Source organism: Schistocerca gregaria, chromosome 7 (assembly GCF_023897955.1).
Source record: "Schistocerca gregaria isolate iqSchGreg1 chromosome 7, iqSchGreg1.2, whole genome shotgun sequence".
Taxonomy (NCBI): Eukaryota; Metazoa; Arthropoda; class Insecta; order Orthoptera; family Acrididae; genus Schistocerca; species Schistocerca gregaria.
This window is the reverse complement of record NC_064926.1, coordinates 476,578,016-476,598,631: the sequence shown is the minus strand read 5'-3', so window position 1 is coordinate 476,598,631 and position 20,616 is coordinate 476,578,016. Positions and strand designations below refer to the sequence as shown.

Sequence of the window (20,616 nt, the reverse complement as noted above, 5' to 3'; positions counted from 1 at the left end):
CGACCCTCGTCAGCTGTCGGCTGTCTCTGTTAGTCAACAGATGAGGTCGGTCTGTACGCTTCACGTTTCCATTTCACTATCACATAGCAAACAGTGGGCCTAGGAATGTTTAGTAGTTTCGAAATCTCGGGTACAGACGTATGACACAAGTGACACAAGCTCGACCATGCAATCCAAGTTTTATCACCTCCCGCTTAACTGTCATAGTAGCTGTAGTGGATCCTGATGCAGTTTGGAATTCCTGTGTGATGGTATGGATAGATGTCTGCCTATTACACATTACGACCCTCGTCAGCTGTCGGCTGTCTCTGTCAGTCAACAGATGAGGTCGGTCTGTACGCTTCACGTTTCCATTTCACTATCACATAGCAAACAGCGGGCCTAGGAATGTTTAGTAGTTTCGAAATCTCGGGTACAGACGTATGACACAAGTGACACCCAACGACCTGACCACGTTCCAAGTCCGCGAGTTCCGCGGAAGGCTCCATTCTGCTCTCTGACGATGTCTGATGACTACTGAGGTCGCTGATATGGAGTACCTGATAGTAGGTGGCAGCACAATGCACCTAATATGAAAAATATATGTTATGGGGGTGTCCGGGTGCTTTTGATCACGTAGTGTATTGCAGAGGGGGACCAAGCCTTGATCACAGTAAGCAGATTCAAAATGTAGGCAGCAGTAATTATTGACGAAGGCAGTCTAGAATGGCGAGTTCATCAAACCAGTCTCCAGACAGAGGACTACAACAAGAACATACCAGTCTCTGTCTCCCCCTACAGTTTTTCCCCTGTACGATCCCCTCTTGTGCATGGAAATTATTCCCTGATGTCTTATCAAATATTCTATCATACTCTTCCTACTTGGTGGCACAGTGAATAGCACACTGAACTCGCATTCGGGACGGCAAAGGTTCAAACCTGCATCTGGCCACCCAGGTCTTCCGTAATTTTCCTAAATCGTTCCAAGCAAATGTCGGGATGGTTTCTCTGAAAAGGCGCTGCCGATTTCTTTCCCCATCCCTCCCTAGTCCGAGCTTCTGCTCCGTCTCTAATAACCTCGTTGTCGACGGTATGTTATACACTAATCTCTCCTCCTCTCCGTTCTTCTAATGAGCCTTTTCCACATTTCCTGTACTTGAGGATTTTGCGGAGGGGCAGATCATTTTTATTAAATTACAGCATTTCTCGATAACACCACTTGTCATACGTTTAGAGTCTCAATTTTTGCAGCGAGCGAGGTGGCAGAATGGTCAGCACATGCTGGACCCGCATTCGGGAGGGCGATGGTTCAAGCCCGCGTCCAGCTATTCTGATTTAGGTTTTCCGTGATTTCCCTAAATCGCTTTAAGCAAATGCCGGGCTGGCCCCTTTGAAAGGGCACGGCCGACTTCCTTTCCCATCCTTCCCTAATCCGATGAGACCGATGACCTCTCTGTTTGGTCTCTTTCCTCAAAATCAACCCAACCCAATCTCCATACCTGCAATTTTCACTCTGTCCACTGTGTCAGTGTTCATTCTCGGATTCATCTTCCTCAAACTGAGGGCAGTGCTTTACACAACTAGATTTCTTTTAGCGAGCAGTGATCCCTCTTCCTTTGCTGGTCAGCTTCTTCCCTTCTGACCTATTCCTCCCTCCACCCCCCCCCCCCCCCTCAGTTCGTCCATCCCGAATTATTATTTCCAGATAGTCACATTCGTACCACGTTTGGGTGAGAATTCTTCAGGCGTTCCAGAGTCACATGTCACCACCTACTCTCCTCCAACTCCTGGTATAAACACACATACACACACACACACACACACACACACACAGAGAGAGAGAGAGAGAGAGAGAGAGAGAGAAACCTAGTTTTCCTTGTAGCAACTTCCTACAGATTAGCAGCACATTCACGCTTTAGTGTAGGTCAGTTGGGATAACCGTGACCAGCGTAATCGGGACAGAGTGTTGATTTCTCCAACTGCCTCGTTTGCGACTGCAGGCTCATGATCCGTCTTGGAAGAGTAACTTGGGAATGGACGGCTGACCGAATGCGCCCGAGCGCCCGAAGCCAGAGTCCAATTTCCTGTCCCCTGCTCCCCGCGTGCTGTGTAATTAACTGCGCCTCCAGTTTCGGGGCGCTTCTGTAATGAAGCCCGCCATTCTGCGTCTGTTTTTCTTAGGTCGCCAAGGGTCACCTTTCATAGCTTCACAATGCTCACAATTACTAACTTTCTGCCATACTAAGGGGCTACAAAACGTACGGAACTTATGTACCAGGAATTGAAACACAGGAAATCCTCTTACAGCGAACAAACGTTCGTTTATTGTCAGCGTCTGTCGGGCGAGAAATATCTCCACACAACCTCGCACCGTCGAATGGAAAAAATAAAAATTAAAAAAAAATAAACGGTAACTTCCGGAATATCAGAGCAGCTATGCTACTTATTCAAAACTAACAAGAAAAAATTATAAAAAATTAAATTAAAATTTTATCAGGTTTGGTTTCATAGGGAAAACTGTTCATTTTCAAGTGCTAAAGGGCACAGCAGTCAGTCGTAAATTACACTTTTTGCATATATAGATTCTGGTCGCTGTGTGGCCATCTTCAGTGCTGAAAACGTGTCAAGAACCCGATACAATAAAGTAACATGCATGTCTTATTAAACACACAGTTGCAGGGTTTCTATTGGACAATTGCTGTGTGGTAGAGGAAGACTTGTTGAGGGCGCAACTTTAAAACGTTTGTGCTATCTGTCACACATTTTATTTCGATGGGTAGAGTGTCAATGTTTTATAGCCCCACATTTCACTCCTTTCTGTGTCGAAGTTATATTCATTAAAAGCTAATGCTGAAAGTTTTTCTCTTCAATGTTGTACTCGTAATTATCGCTGTTAATCTCAATGTTAGACGGATTGTTGATAACAAATTTCAGAAGCAAAAGAATATACTGTGATGCTGTGATTAAAATTCCCTGCTGCTCACAGTAATGACTGCAAGATGTACTCGTGTAAATTCTAAACGTACTTCTAATCGCTTTCTGTTGTGAAATGAATACTTTTTGCTTAACTCATGAATACGCATAATACCTTAACTTACTGCGTTATATGTGACCACAGTTGGCAGTTATTATTATGGAAAATGTGACGAACTTGTTCGTTTAAGAATGTGTACTGTATAATTTTCCACTTCAAATTTTCATCAATGTGCACACCTAAGAGTGAGAACTTTCTACAGTATTTATCATTCCTTATTTATATAGGAAGTTAATGAGATGTGGAATATTTTTAACAGGAAAAAGTCGATGAGCTGTGCCTTTTTTAAGTTTGAAGCTAACCGATCTGTGCAAAATCAGTCAGTGACTTTCATAAAAAGTTCATTTACTGTTTTCTCTGTTGACAATACTTCTTTGCTTGCCTTCAATGTAATGTTTCTAAATTGCCTGAAAATAGGACGAATTCTGCCTTCTGATTCAAATGAAATGACAGGCCTTTAACATAAAACAAGAATTCTAGAGGGCCAGTGGGAGTGGTCTGTTAAATAATCCCGACGGGCAAGTTTCTCATGAATTACACAATATTGAGTTAACATCTAAAGAGGTATGAATTCATTGATGATTCAGATAAAATGCGACAATATAAACTGTTACGACCTATTAATGCTTTACGAGTTCGCGAAATGAGAAAAATCGTAATGTCGATGATGTCTCCGTTCTTATTTTAAGGACTGTAACTGTGAATAATTCGTTTGAAGAATGAACGGAGAGTATGAATGAAAGTAAACTGCGATTCTTAGAACTGGAACGCAGGCAATGAACGAAATGAAGACCTGTCAGCGTGTTGGCACCAATTCCTTCTTCACAGTGCTAATCGTATGTTAGTGACTCAGGCTGTTTTCATGATACATGAATAATGTGGGAGCCAGTAATGTTTGGTAGGACGACCAAGACGTAAATGTGAAACGTGTTTAGCCGGACGGCATTAATGGTGTGCAGCAACATAAACCTACAGGTTAGATTTATCGATTTGGCTAATTTCATACTATTACGAGGATGGGTTAATAAGTCTGGTAAGAAAGCAAGAAATATATTTCTTTCGTAAACGTCTCACGTTACTTTGAGGGATTTACACTTGGTCTAGCGACCCTCAAGCTTTTTCATCCCATCAGGGAAACAGGTTCTGTCAGGCTCTACAAAATATTCAAAACTGGCTCTGAGCACTATGGGACTTAAATTCTGAGGTCATCAGTCCCCTAGAACATAGAACTACTTAAACCTAACTAACCTAAGGACATCACACACATACATGCCCGAGGCTCGATTCGAACCTGCAACCGTAGCGGTCGCCCGGTTCCAGACTGTAGCGCCTAGAACCGCTCGGCCACCCCGGCCGGCACAAAATACAAGCTGACTGCAACTATCGCTTTCGCATTTGATGAAAATTTCTTCCCAACATGCTAAATTTTCACGTTAACCAGTTAGAGAAAAGGAAGATGTCACCTGGGGCTACGTCTGTTGAGTAGGATGGATGAGCAACCAGTTCAAAGATCAATTCATGCACTTTCGCCATTGTTGCCGCTGATGTGTGAGTTAGTGCATACCTGGTGAAAGAGTTTTGCATACCAACCTTGGTCTTTTTTCAATTCACGCAAGTTTCAGATGATCCAACAATGAAGCGTAATAGGGTCCAGTTACGTTTTTGCATTTGTCCAAGTAATCTGTGAGGAGTGGTCCTTGGGAATTCCCAAAAAACATTATCCATCATCCTACCACCTGACAAAATTGTCTTTGCTTTCTTCGGCGCACATTCACCAGCCTTTGTCGAGTATTTTGACTCACATTTTGACTCTGATATGTAACGATGGATCTATTTTTGATTAATAGTCATAAGTCGGCGCAAAAGGTCATGCAGATTGGGATTAAACATGGCCAAATATTCTATTGAAATGTTGTGCTGGATGCTCTTTTGGTCGACTGTGAGCAATCGCTGCACCCATCTCGCACGTCTCAGCGGTCTCACTGATTCTTATTCTGCGGTCTTGCGTTACCATATCACGAATTTTGTCAATGGTTACTTTTCTGATGACCTCAGTGGTATGGCAGGGGTTCTTTTCGTCTCAAATGCTTGTCCGACACTTCCAAATTCATTAACCCAAAAGTAAATGCGCTTCAAAGATGGTGAAGAGTCCGCGTGAACTTCATCCAGTTCTGTTTCGCTTTGTGCAGCTGTCAAACCCTTCTAATGAAACTGTTTAACAACCGCACGAAACTCGGTTGTCTCGATTTTCAGATGTTTCTAAACAATGAACTTCATTGTGTGCACTGTTGAAATCCTTTATACGATCCTTGGTATAATGAAGCTTACCAACTACGGAAGTGCAACAAAAATGTTCCATTCTTTCGTGGAAATATACCAGACTTATCAAACGACCCTCTTATCTGTGAATTTCTATGCCGCCAGAGATTTCCTCGTTTTCGACGGTATTTCGTCAACGAAAACTCATCCACAGTTCGTGGTGATTCATAAGGTCTCTAATTCTTCATTACCAAAATTTAAGGAATGAACAGCCAAACTCAAATGTGACCGAAGTTTTCTCCCATATGATCCTCACCAAGGACGTCCTACGTCTGCTACCACAGGTGAAAACATTGATAAATGGCCCAGTATCTATAACAATTTCAGGTATTTAACGTGTATGAAATAGCCGATGACGTAGACATAGTAGAGAAAGAGAACGGCAAAGTTCCAATGCGGGATTAGCTACAAGATACTTACGTGGAAGATTAGTAGCTCATTTGTTGAACTCTGAGAAAAATGAGTGTTCTGAACGCTCTAAAATAATCCGGATGATGTGCGCCTATTTCTTTCGGTGGGCGGTAAGGCTCTCCAGGAGCAAGACATATCACTGCAGTCTAAGCAGTGGGTAGAAGTCTATAGTGATACATCTTTACAGGCACATGGCTGCTAAATAAATCGACTGTGGAAAATAGAAATCAAATCAAACAGCGTGTACATAGTAGATATAGTGTGCAAACCCACTTTATGTATGTGTGTTAGTAAAGGAGCCATTAACAGCATAAATTCAGATTTTCGTACAGACTTCTTGATTCACATAATTCGTAACACTGTTTATTTGTCAGATAGGCGTATGTAACTCCACATCAAAATACCTGTTCGTAGTGTCTCCTTTACGTGTATACACGTAAACTGGGTTTTGATAAAGTAACTTCTACGTGTACGATGTTTGATTTACTCGCAGTTCTCCACAGTCAAAAAGAGTCGTATGGACGTCGAAATACGGAGATGCACAGCTCTGAAATCGATAAAGTATTGTCGAAACAAACAGCAATGATAAACACAGCTGATGTATTATTAGGTCCTTCAGTACAGTTAGTGATATCCGCATACACTGACATCTGAAAACCAAATAATACATGCAAACCATTTTTAAGCTCAATTGAGAGATTGTGATAAGTCTGTGCATGTCTCTAAAAACTCATATGAGCGATGCATTTTACTCACTGGAAAAGTATTGGACCTACTATGCAAAATCTCTGTTATTCTCTTCTGCCTCCAACATAAAAAAAATTGTATTGATGCGTGGTACTAAACAAATTTTATTACCTACAACAAAGAAGTACAAATATTTACATTTCTCTCTGTTTGTTCTTTTGTCTATGTCTTTTCTAAGATGGAAGGGACGCCCGAGAAATTCAGTCTCAGTTCATCTTATTTATTAGAAAGATGATTTTTGTGACCTACTTCGCGATTATCTGCGATCGCCATTAGAAGGGGCATAATTTTTACGAAAAAAAGTGGCGTAATTACCTGTAATGTAATTGAAGAAATATGTAGGGGTGCGCACTCGAAATGTTATTGACGCTCAAATGTGATTACACCAGGAAAAACGATAATTAAAAGGATAATTAAAAGTTAATCTTTGTGTTTCCTGTGCTTCATTAATCAAGAAATTTATTTTCTGTTACCAGAATCCTACGAAGAGGGAAAGAAAGTAATAATATAAAATGTAAGATACCGCTTAATTACGCGATACGGTTAATGGTTAAATAGACTGGGATGACAAAAGCCATGGGATTCCTCCTAATATCATGTCACACCTCCATTTGCCAGCTGGGTACAGCAATGCGACATGGCATGAATTCAACAAGCAGTTGCAAGTCTTCTTAAGAAATACTGAACCATGCTCCCTCTGCAGCCGTCCATAATTATGAAAGTGTTGCCGGTGGAAGATTTTGCTCACTAACGTATCTCTCTATTACTCTATTATGCCTCACTTCAGCCGATCTGGGTGGTCAACTAATTCGCTAGAATTTTCCAGAATGTTATTCAAACCAATCGCGGACAATTGTGGACCGGCGACATGGTGCATTGTCACCCATAAAAATTCCATCGTTGTTAGCGAACGTGAAGTCCACAAATGGCTTCAAATTGTCTTCAAATAGCCGAACATAACCATTTCCAATCATCGGTTCAGTTGGACTAGACGACCCGTCGATTCCTCGTAAACACAGCCCACACTATTAAGAAACCACCACTAGCTTCCACTGTACCTTTTTGGCCCCGTGGGGTCTGCTGCACACTCAAACCTACCATCAGCTCTAAACAACCGAAACCAGGCCACGGTTTTCCAGTCGTATATGGTCCAACCGACGTGGTCGCGAGCCCAGGGAAGGCGCTGCAGGCGACATAGTGCTGTTAGCAAACACACTAGCATCGGTCGATTGCTGCCATAGCCCATTATCGCCAAACTTCGCCGCGCAGTCCTAACGCATTCGTTCGTCGTACGCCCCACATTGATTTCTGCTGTTATTTAACGCAGTTGTTACGTGTCTGTCAGTACTGATAACTCTACGCAAACGCCACTGTTCTCGGTCGTTATGTGAAGGCCGTCTGCCACTACATCGTCCATGGTGAGAAGTAGTGCCTAGAATTTGGTATTCTCGCACACCTTTGACACTTTGGAGCTTGGAGTATCGAATTTCCTAACGGTTTACGAAATGGAATGACCCATGCGTCTAGGTTCAACTACCACACCGCGTTTAAAGTCTGTTAATTCGAGTTGTAAGACCGTAATCACGCCGGAAACCTTTTCACGGCCGGCCGGAGTGGCCGTCCGGTTCTAGGCGCTACAGTCTGGAACCGCGTGGCCGCTACGGTCGCAGGTTCAAATCCTGCCTCGGGCATGGATGTGTGTGATGTCCTTAGGTTAGTTCGGTTTAAGTAGTTCTGAGCTCTAGGGGACTGATGACCACAGCAGTTAAGTCCCATAGTGCTCAGAGCCATTTGAACCATTTGAACCTTTTCACGTGACTCACCTGAGTACAAATGACAGCTCCGTCAATGCATTGCCCTTTTATACATTGTCTACGCGATACTATCGCTCTCTGTACATTAGCATATCGCTATCCCATGACTTTTTTCACCTCATTATAATTTTAATTGGGACAAATGCAAAACACAAAGAATTGACATTTTATTAAGTGGAGAACTAGAGGAATAATATTATAAGTGGATTGATACAAACGAAAGATGTCGGAGGAATGGAACTTTTGCCAAAAGCAGTCTTTCAGTCAAAATACTTTCTCCGTGCCTTAGTAAGTCATGCTAAGTGTGGCTATTTCTCCAACCAGCTCTCCACTTCTGTAGAACAACACTGATCATCGGGAACGAAGGCATTAGGGATGGAGCACAGTTTCGGACTCGGAGTGATCCACCTCGCTCGGTGCGTATAGAACACTAAGTGCGCAGATGCGAGTGATTTTCTGTAATAGGATCCTTTAACGACGCTATTTTCAAATATATCTACTTTCTTAAACAAAATAGTTTTCCGCTTCACTCAAGTTTTATAGAAATATTTAGTTTATCGGAATGTATTTTGACATCATATTGCCATCTTCAGCTGAGCACCTATAAATTAAACACTATTTGCATGACTAATACGCAACAGGTACAATGTTTTAGTCGTGGTCTGTGACAGCGCTTTTAGGTGGCGATGTTTTGCCGATAAATTTACAGTGGACTGCGCTCGAACAGTCTTTTGGTTGACCAGGGCATATGTTGATGGAAATAACCTAGTACTTACATTTCCTTTGAGGAGGGAGGGAGGATTCGTCAGTCTCCTGTTTTGATCAGCACTCCACAAATTCCTATCCTGTGTCAATTTCTTCGTCTCAGAGTTTCACCCAACGTACTCAGTTATTTGCTGAATATATTCCAGTCTCTGTCTTCTCATAGAGTTTTTATCGTTAAATGCTCCCTCTAGTACGGCGTTCCCCAAACTGTGTTCCGCGGAACACTGGTGATCCGATGTGAGTGAATTAATGCTCCGCGAAAAACTATTCATAAAATGGTCTTTTCTTTTAGACGTCTTTTCTTGTTTTGATAAAATTTTATAATGATTTCTGCACTGTTCGTTGTGATTTAAAATTGAAGTAATCAAATTTTTCTCGTATTAAAAGTTGTATTAATATTTTTAACCTTCAAAATAAACAAGATGTTCCATCAAAGTGCCAGGATTCTCAAAGTTTGGGAGCCATTGCTTCAGTACCTGATGTCTCAATACATATCCTATTATCCTGTCGCTTCCTCTTGTTCATGTATTTCACTTGTTCCACTCTTAACCGACTCTGCAGAAAACCTCATTTTTTATCAGTTCACCTCATTCTCAACATCATCTTATAGCATAGAATTTCAAACGCTTCTATTCTCTTCTTTCGTGGTTGTTCCCCAGTGCATGATTCGCCTTCTCACAGTTCTGTACTCCAAACGCACATTCTCTGAAATTTCTTCCTCAAGTTAAGAACACTGCTTGATATTAACCCTTTAATGGTTAAAATTCATTTTGCACGTATCTGAAAAGAGAAAGTGGAAAACTGTCTTCTTGTTGATGAATAATACACTTTTACTGAACTTTTTAAGATAACCGATATTGAAAATCAGTGAAGTACGTCAGATGTGTCCCACGAATGTAGCTAGATCCATGTTTTCATGTGAACAGAGGATTTTCAGCACTAAATTTTTAATTTTATAATGATTTATCAGGTTGAAAAACTTGGAAAAAAGCGTAACTAATCAGTACCGAAACACATTTATTCTCAAGACAATGAAAAACATGAACTATCACACACAAATTTTCAACATAACGTTTGAAGATAGCTTTGACATATCACATAAGAATTTTTTATGGAGCATATCGATCCCAAATTATGTACAAACCAACAGGATTACTGAGATGTATAGCAATATTTCAAAAGAATGTCTATTACATAAAAGAAAACGCACTTAGTTACCTCCGGCATTATTGGAATGGAGGAGATGGTGATTTGATCTGATTTTTGTGGCACCTCTACACAAACGCCTTCTCATTTGATCCCTCACAGCTTTCTATATACCCATCCCTCGGTTCATAGTATTTTTCTCCGACCGACGAAAGCATCTCGCTACGGGTTAGCAGTGGACAAACATGAGACAGACGTCTCAACGATCAAAAATGCGTGTTACTCTATGGCACATGTGTATCGAATAACCCACGAAAGGGTTAGTAGTGGTTTTTGATTAGGAATGCTCACTTTTTCCTGTGCTCGTCTGCATCGTCCAGGATGTATTGTTTTGTTTCAAAGGTTGAGCAGGTCCCTCAATTCGTCGTCTTTATTGTCCCCAGTTTAGATATTAAGTTTATCGGTTGTCGCTAATCTCGTTTCTGCTTCTCGTCATTTCTTTTGTCTTCCTCTGGCTTACTCACAACCCACTGTGTGCGCTAATTAGCCTGTTCACTCCATTCAGCAAGTCCTGGAGTTCTTCCTCACTTTCACTGAGAAGAGAAATGTCATCATCGAATCTCTGCATTCATATCCTTTTACTCTGCATTTTCATCGTAACCATGAAACTGTCTTTTATTTATTATTGCTTCTTCGAAGTATGGAATGAACAGTAGGAGCAAAATATTAGATCGTTCTCTTACACCCCTTCGAATACTTCCTGCCATGCTTATTGCACTTACTTACGTATGGAGTGAATATATTGTACCTTCGTATTCCTGGCACATAGGTCACTAAAGGAAAAAAAAATATGTCGCTTATATTTCAATATGGCTAACTTTATAGTGGAACCAAAGATGGTTGGTGTTGAACGGTGACATTATTATTCTTCAATTTCAGTAAGACAACTATTAATACAAAATGAAAGTACAGCTGTTAGCAGCATCCTGCCGAAAGTCGTTGTGTTCAGCAAAATATTACTATTAAATGTGAGTCAAGTAGCAGATTACGTTGTTTACAAAATTCATGTTACAGCTGCAGATCTCACCCTGAAGCATATGCCATGGATACTTACTCTTCCTCTCTACTGCCCGGGTAGCCGTGCATGACAAAAGGCCAGTTTTGGGAAGACCAGGGTCGATGAGCTGGTCAACGTGAATATGGATTTTATGCGGCTTCCCACATCCCACTAAGTGAATATCGCACTGGCACACCAGTCTCGCATCAGTTACACAATTCTAAAGCGTTTAGGAATCTTTCGCTAAGTTTGACACGATTGACATTACACGCAGATAGTAATGGTGCGTATACCGTCCTGGAGGGAGGAGGGGCGTGTAAAGGCATGGCGACACAAAGGGCATCCGGCCACCTCTTAAACTAACCATGCCACATCCGTAAAATATGTATAACGACCCTACGCCGATTCAAAATAAAGGAACAAGAAAAATAAGAATTTCTTCCTTGCCGTTTTCCGTCTCTCGAAGGAGGCTACATTGTTTTACGCTTTTTGCCATTGTCAGTTGGCGATCGACATCACTCCCCCCGGGACGAAAATTCTATACCCGCTGTAAGGGGTTCATTAGGGGTCCATTACTATTCGCTGGCGCAATTGAGCAGATGTAATTTCGATGGATTGCTCACGCGCTGCCTGCGGTATGGAATATCTATGTTACAATAGAATCGCAGGTCAGAACAGTGTAGCTAGCGGAGAGCAGTCGAGTTTTGTAGCTCGCACAGAGCGCTTGAGTTCTGGAGTTCGGACAGGGCAGTCCAGTGGTTGACTTGTGCTAGGTCGGTCGAACAGAACGATGGCAGACCTGAGCGATGTAGTATAAGGTAAAAAAAAAAAAAGATTGTTCATTGTTGCCGCTCGCATATGTTAATTGCCACAACTGATTTAACCACAATTGTAACGTTAAAGTCCCACGTAATTCCTCGCAGAAATGTTTCAATAATAACGTTTGTTCTGAAGATAACTTTTGCCAGTCATTTATCTTAGTTCAAAGATTTTACGAATTTTTCCTATGCATACTCATGTTGGTTAAAAAAAAAAACACTCCGTCTTCAGGCTACGAGTGGCCTACCGGGATCATCCGACCGCCGTGTCATCCTCAGTGGAGGATGCGGATAGGAGGGGCGTGGGGTCAGCACACTGCTATCCCGGTCGTAAGATGGGATTCTTGACCGAAGCAGCTACTATTCGGTCGAGTAGCTCCTCAGGTGGCATCACGAGGCTGAGTGCACCCCGAAAAATCGCAAAAGCGCACGGCGGCCTGGATGGTCACCCATCCAAGTGCCGACCACGCCCGTCAGCGCGTAACTTCGGTAATCTCACGGCAACCGGTGTATCCACCGCGGCAAGGCCGTTGCCATACTCATGTTGATTAAGCAAACAAAATCAGTTATTTTCCTTCAAATGAAAATCTAGTGGCCACATTGCACTGGACTTTGCCAAAGAAAATCTTATAGAAACAGATGTAAAGATAGCGTTATCTGGCGACATCATTGTGAGGTCAGAATGTTTCCGTTTATTCATGATGATTTCACGGGGCCATGACGCGGCGCTGCTGACGTCAAAATTATTAATCTTGATATGTAGTTCACATTAAAACTTGAAATTTTATTGTTAGAAAGAAATTTTTCTATAGGGTACTTGAACGAGATTTTTCTGTTGGGAGGTTACACTAAATGTGAATATTACAATTATTTTACTGTTGGGAGGTTACACCCATCTGTCTGTGTATAGCGTAAATCTCGCATTCAAGCCTGAGGACATTTTCTACATAATCTCTTAGCGTGTATCTGAGACGGGACGTGGGTATCAGACGGCATTTACCTAGTTGCATGCCTGCATCTGTGGCCGAGCGCATCTACGCGCTTCAGTCCGGAACCGCGTTGCTGCTACGGTCGCAGGTTCGAATCCTGCCTCGGGCATAGATGTGTGTGATGTCCTTCGGTTAGTTAGGTTTAAGTAGTTCTAAGTCTAGGGGACTGATGATCTAAGATGTTAAGTCCCATAATGCTTAGAGCTATTTGAACCATTTGAACCTAGTTGCATGTGTGAAACAGCCAGAAGATCACATACAGGCTGACCCGCTCAACGCAGGCCGGTGTGGCCGAGCGGTTCTAGGCGCTGCAGTCTGGGACCGCGCGACCGCTACGGTCGCAGCTTCGAATCGTGCCTCGGACATTGATGTGTGTGATGTCCTTAGGTTAGTTACGTTCAAGCAGTTATAAATACTACGGGACTTATGACCTCAGATTTTAAGTCCCATAGTGCTCAGAGTCATTTTTTGACCCTCTCAACAGCCGTCGTCGTTAGGTCGCGAGGCGAATTCGATCCAGGACACACCCGCTTCTTAGAATCTAGGCGCGTTGACGCGCTTGGCTATCCGTGTGGATTCTGCATACCACGGATACGTTTCAGTTTAAATATTTCTAAACCTAAGCTGTGTGGACAGCGCGCCCGGTTGGCAGGCGGTCTAACGCACGGCTTTCCGGGCGGGAAGGAACGCCTGGTCCCCGGCACGAATGCGCCCGGCGGATTTGTGTCGAGCTCCGGTGAACCGGCCAGTCTGTGGATGGTTTTCAGGCGGTTTTCCATCTGCCTCGGCGAATGCGGGCTGGTTCCCCTTATTCCGTCTCAGCTACACTATGTCGGCGATTGCTGCGCAAACAAGTTCTCCACGTACGCGTACACCACCATTACTCTACCAAGCAAACATAGGGGTTATACACGTCTAGTGTGAGACGTTCCCTCTGGGTTCGGTGTGGGGCGGCGGAGGGGTGAAGTGGAAGCGAGTTTCTGTGCCGCCAACGCATGTACTTACAGTATTCTTCCTTCCTTTTCCGACTTTATCTTGTAAATTTTTTTCCCGCTCGTAGTTCAGCATGTCCCCATTTAGTTTGTCTTTCACGCCAAGGAGTTTGTTTCTCCGGAAGTTGTTCGGTACTAAATTTTCTTTTTTCCTCCGGGAAGTTGTTGCGCAGTTTTTCGACACCGACCTCACGAGTCTGTGTGCGCACCCGGCTGGGGTACGACGTCGTAAAGTACGGCGCATGAAAGAGCCCGGGGCTGTAAGGGGGGCGGGGCTGTGGGGACGCCGGATCTTAATTTGGGCGGTGTGTGAGCAAGGGTAGGAGGGGGGGGGGGGGGGGGGGGTGGGCGAGCAGGAACAGGACAGAACGGCGCACGGCGCAAACCCTCTAGGCCGGTGGCGCGATTGGAGTGCTATGCAGATTCGTAGCCACCGCCCTACAGTGAGTTACAAATGTGAATGTCTCTTCTGGGCATGTTACACAAGTGTCCTAGTTTCCACTTCCCGGCGGGAGATTTGCATTCCGCAAAAAAAGTTCTCTCCGCTGTTCATTTACTTCCATTTTCAGCACTAAAATTCTGCAAAATTTGTCCCGTACTCAATTTTTATTTACGTACAGTGGGTAGCTACGGAAGTCGTTTCGAGGTTGATTACGTCACTCTTCTTGTCATGACGCTGACTGCAGCCGTTACCGGCTGATAGTATCACGACCGGTGACATGCTGTAATATCTTTTTATTCTGATTTCTTCAAGGACGGGAGTGGTAGGTTGATCTCATCAATTAGCGTTAGTGAGTGAGCGAGTGAGTGAGTTAGTGAGCTATTCACCTCTTCCATATATCACATTCACGACTAACGTAGTGGTGTGGAATCTGTTAAGGAACAAACGTACAACATATATGTATCAACAAAACATGAAATAAGTATTTATATGTCGACAAGCTTGACATTCAGTTTTTTCTGTAGAAATTACTAATTATTTCTGTTCAGGAATTAGTCTTTGGTATAGATAAGTTGTTGACGAAAAGAGTCGTGTTTGATAAACACTGACACTAAAATCGAATAAACCGTAGCAGAACAGCAATTTATATTAAATTAACACATCAATTTGATTGGGGCTGCTAATTTAATTTGAATCGTTACATGGGAACTATGTTTTCGAGTTTGGCCGGCAGGAGTGGCCGTGCGGTTCTGGGCGCTACAGTCTGGAGCCGAGCGACCGCTAAGGACCTGGGTTCGAATCCCGCCTCGGGCATGGATGTGTGTGATGTCCTTAGGTTAGTTAGGTTTAATTAGTTCTAAGTTCTAGGCGACTGATGACCTGAGAAGTTAAGTCGCATAGTGCTCAGAGCCATTTTCGAGTTTAGCGTTGTCTTGCTGGTTTCTTATTTTACGTTTCTATACGGTTCAAATTTAATATTTTTCACTGCGTTGTCATTGAAAGGTCAAAGATGACATTTACGTTGTGTTCGTAACTCACTCTTGAGGTGCAACGTCTTTTTCAGTATTGTTCATGAATATTGTATCTCCTTCTATGACGATGGTCACTTAGTCTGATGATGGCCTCGTAAGCCAAAAAATGGTTAACAAAATAAATTAATTCAGATGAACATACACAATATTACGCTTTACGTTTTTGATTGTAACGTTAGTCATTCATTATTACCAAGTACAAAAATTAGTAAAAATCATTCTCGATCGCGTAATCATGTATTAGAAATATGACCGGTTTTGGCCTCTAGTAGTAGGCCATCTTCCAGGTGACGATGATGACACTTCGAACAGCTGTGTTCAGTCACGGTTTGCGACTGGGGTCAACACAGCTTTTTCAGGCGTCTTCAGCGTCAGCCGGATGGTGCATTAACCGGTCATATTTTTAATAAATGAGTGTGCAATTGACGCTGCTTTTTAATAATTTGACTTAATTGACAGATCGATTTTTCCCAATAATGTTTGTAATGACACATTCCGACGCAGAGACATTCACCACCTTAAAGGCTGCGCCAAAGACCAAATTGAGAGGGATGTAGAATATAATCTCTGTAATGTGCATATTGAATTCTCTTTTGTTTCATACTCCAAGAAGGAGCTAAGAGACCCTTTCGATTGTTGCCTTGTGGAGGACGGACGTAATTTTGGAGGGTGCGGAAAGGCAGCCATGTTGTTAGCAATTATGGTTTGTGCGACGAGCAGAGCAAGTCTTATTGTCTTGTGAATAAAAAATAGTGAGAAGTATCGAAGTGTTACGAAAATTATTTAAAGTGACGTAGCATTGTATTTACTTGGTTTCCAACGTCTTCTTGAAGTGAACCGATGCCGACTTAGGAAGATACACACGGTCAACAAAGAGAAGAACATCGATGGCGACTAATGACTTAAAATTGTGACAGAAGGACTAATTCTACGTCTAAGGTGAGAACTCTGGTTAAATCAACAGTGACGTAGAATTCAAAAATGTAATTAATCGGAATGGTAAATTATATTACAGGCATATTTCACGCAGCACTGAATTTTTCCGCATTCAATTCGGTCAATACAGTCCGTTGAAAAGCCTTTCAAAAATTCTAAGGTTACAGTTCCATGTCCGTAATTTTTCCTCTTTTCAAAAAACCAATAATTTTTTTTATTTATTTCGCCACACTTTATCCAAAATAATGAATTACCAAAGAATCAGTTGATGAAATGAATTTCCACCTCGCTAGTGAGTCTCCTGTTCCTACAGCACAAAGCTGCTCTTAGCAATCAAATCTAGCTAAAATATTTCACATTTCGTTTGGAGACTGTAGTTCTGGTACAGAATAGCTGTGACTGAAATCACAGCCCAGTCCTCGCCATGTCTAGAAACTACCTTGCCACAACGTTACGCTGCTACGCTTAGGGTAGTGGGTACGAATATTATTGAAATAGTGATGATCTCTTTGGACGTGAGAGAGAAGCAGATTACGGATAGTTTGTTCATCATAAGAATAAACCTGATGTAGACATTACACAGAGTATGCTTCCGCGTTTGCTTCAATTTCATTGGATTTTGTTTCACGTGGAGTGGAAGCTGAACTGTGTCCAGTACAGTAAAGTACGGCATTAAGGATACGTTTTATGCTGTGTTACACGCACATAGATTGAGTGATACTGCGGGACAACAGTTTTACCGGTGTCTCAAACTTGGACAGCACTGGCCAGCCAGCTGGTCCTACTAACCTAGCAGTTGCAGTTCAGACGTAAAAAGAGACGGGCAAAGAAATAATATAGCTTCCAATCTCATTCAATTCTTAAAGAGAATGAAACAATATTCGTCAAAACTCCAGCACCTCGCGCTTCTTAGGAGACCAGACGGACAGCATAAAATGCTCTCGTCCTTACCTAACGTAATATTCTACTCACAAAAAAGAGTAATGAAAATTCCTAACTTAAACACAGAGTAATGTAAAGGCATACTGCAGGGATTTCACAGTACTGTTGAATACTGAAATTACTGAAGGTATTAATTACAGGCAGTCGTCTGGTAATCTCTTATCTCTTTCCATATCCGACTCCAAGAAATATATTTCAGTTTTGGAACTGTCACCTGGTACGTTGATAACGAGTCGATCAACAACAGAATCCACGTGCCGTTCCATATCCAGCCGGTGTTCAGCAGTAACATGTGAAAAAGCTGCGTGCGATAGGTCCAGTGACTCTGGCAGCTTAAAAGTCTTCTTATTTCTCATGACAAATCCCTTAACTTGGCTCCAGATCAGTTCTGTTGCGTTCATATAGTAACCGTACAGTGGCAAATGTAAAAACGCAACATTTGTATGGTGTGCTCGATGCTCTGAAAATTATTGTTTTTTCATGTTTGCACGACACTTTTCACTGTCGTTCGTGTGAGACTACATCTGTGGTATAAAACAATGGAATAGTCAAAATAAAAAATATTTGGTTTTTCATTTTTGCCGTAAAAGATTAGATTGTTATGTTTGATTAATTTAAGCAACCTTTCTTAACAACCTTTCATAAAATATCGATAGTTAAGAATTTATATTTCAAATGAAAAGAGTAATTTCGCGTGCAATATTGAATTAGAAACAAAAAGACGTGCATTATTCATACAAAATGATGATGAATTTTAAAATTACGAGATGCAGGTATTTCAAATTGAAGGAAAAAAAGATTGTATCTCATATGTATTAAATACAGTCGTTTGGAAAAATTCAAATCCGATTTTTTCTGTAAATTTACGAAAAAACATTGAGAAGAACCTATTTCTCGGCACTTTTTAACCGTGCTCCACACTGTTGTTTCACTACGAAACAGGAAACAGCCTCAACTATTTTCATACTACGTATTAACAGCGCGACAATCAGAGTACGACAGCACAGAGACTGAGACTATATACAATTTTTGAAATAAAAACTGCAAAGCTATACCATTATTAAGAAAACCGTTGATGGCTGTTAACACGTTAGAATATCTTAAAGCTTCATGAAACGTAACTTAGTAATAATAAATCTAATACATAAGTAGGACCTACTTTCAAGAACGTAACAACACCAATGTACGTGTGCTACGGCTCCTGACCAGTCACTGCATTTCTGTTTGATTGCTGATGAGCAGAGCGTAGAATTGGCTAGGGAGTTACATGCACGGCCGCCCCTTTATTTCAGGCAACCGGCGGGACGAGAGTTCGTGGCTTTCGTTGTACTCCGCTCTGCTGCGACCAGGCCGCTGCTCAGAGGCGAGGCGATCCTAACAAGTGGCCGCCACTGCCGAACACCCGCTGAACACAACTGCAGGTAGGTGAGTGTAAATAACTTTCTTGGGTAATTAATTTGCGACTCACATCAATCGTTTATCACATACGATATTTCAATAAATGCTGGTGTTGCTAGAAGCTGAACCGTCTAGTTAACTTTGATTATTTTTGAAAGCGATATTATGAGGGCAAGGAAGAACCCTCATTCTACTAAAACGATGGTTTCCACGTCAGTCAGATTTCCTTCATCTTGCCGCATATGGCGCAGCGGAGCTATTACGCAAGTCAAGTGCAAACATCAACTGCGGAATATTTTAATTAGCATAAAACAGTCGTTCTATGTGTGGCCCTTCCTAATAGATATCAGAAGAAAACGAGTGGCACTACATATTTTACGTGAAGATATGGAGTACGAGAAAGCTACGTACAATATGGCTGCCACATTTATTGAATACCGCCTGCAGTCCAGACCGAAAATGAATTTATGTGCAGTATTCGAATGCTACTGTTTCTGCTTTCCGTTTTGTTGCCATGGATGAGACGTAGGTTTATAATTTAATGTCAGGAGAGGTTCTTTTTTCCTCTCATGATCCAGTGCTTGTAGTAAGTGCAAGGTTTATGCCTTCATCGTTTCCTAGAGATCTTCCAAGTGATGGTCTCTAGAACTGTCTGTTGTCTGTCTATTCTGTCAGTTGACTCTTGAGGTTTCTGGTTTGTGTAGGAAGGTCTCACGCATGCAGCCCACCGTTCACATCGGCGGACCCATTACAGCATGCCTTCAAATGTCACCCTGTCGCTATAAACTGTGGTTCTCATCTCAGAATGAAGCTCAGATTCTCTGAGTCTTTGTGGAATCTCTCTCAGAGCTAATTTCATTTTTTACATCTGTTGCGATGTAGCAGTACAAAGAGACAACTGAGGTCTGTCTTTCCTAAGACTCGTCAGATCATTTTCTCTTCCGTTTCGGCAGGTATTTGCGATGTAAATTTTGATATGTGTAGATGTTGTTAGCTGAAATAAACACTGTCCATCGCGGGCTTCAGGTGTTTACGCTATCAACAGAAAAATTCGAATTCGTTTCGTCTTACAATGAAAAATTTACACTGAAGAACGAAAGAAACTGGTACACCTGCCTAATATTGTGTAGGGTCCCCGCGAGCACGCAGAAGTGCTTCAACACGACGTGGCATGGACTCAAATAATGTCTTAAGTAGTGCTAGAAGGAAATGACACCATGAATTCTGCAGGGCTGGTCATAAATCCGTAACAGTACGAGGGGTGGAGATCTCTTCTGAACAGCACGTTGCAAGGCATCCCAGATATGCTCAATAATGTTAATGTGTGGGGGAGTTTGGTAACCAGCGGAAGTGGTTAAACTCTGAAGAGTGTCCCTGGAGCCAAACTGTAGCAATTATGGACGTGTGTGGTGTCACATTGTCCTGCAGGAATTGCCCAAGTTCCGTCGGAATACGCAATGGACATGAATGGATGCAGGGGATCACAGGATGCTTACGTACGTGTCGCCTGTCAGAGACGTATCAGGGGTCCCATATCACTCGAACTGCACACGCCCCACACCATTAAAGAGCCTTCACCAACTTGAAGAGTACACTGCTGGTATGCAGGGCTCATGGATTAATGAGGTTGTCTCTACACCCGTAAAAGTCCATCCGCTCGATAGAATTTGAAACGAGACTCGTCCGTTCAGGCAACATGTTTTCAGTCGTCAACAATCCAATGCCGTTGTTGACTGGCCCAGGCGAGGCGTAAAGCTTTGTGTCGTGCAGTCATCAAGGGTATACGAGTGAGCATT

The 20,616-nt window shown here is 42.4% G+C and overlaps 1 protein-coding gene across 2 annotated transcripts in view; it reads left to right on the top strand.

Annotated features, from left to right (window-relative positions):
* LOC126281270 (soluble guanylate cyclase 88E) overlaps positions 1-20,616 on the top strand; it is an 883,920-nt gene that overhangs the window by 199,987 nt on the left and 663,317 nt on the right. The window contains exon 2 of one of the 2 annotated variants that reach the window (XM_049980094.1): positions 18,715-18,843. The gene's annotated coding sequence lies outside the window, so the exon portion shown is untranslated. Of the gene's footprint in view, positions 1-18,714; positions 18,848-20,616 lie in introns of both variants that reach the window. The other variant, XM_049980093.1, reaches the window with a different exon arrangement.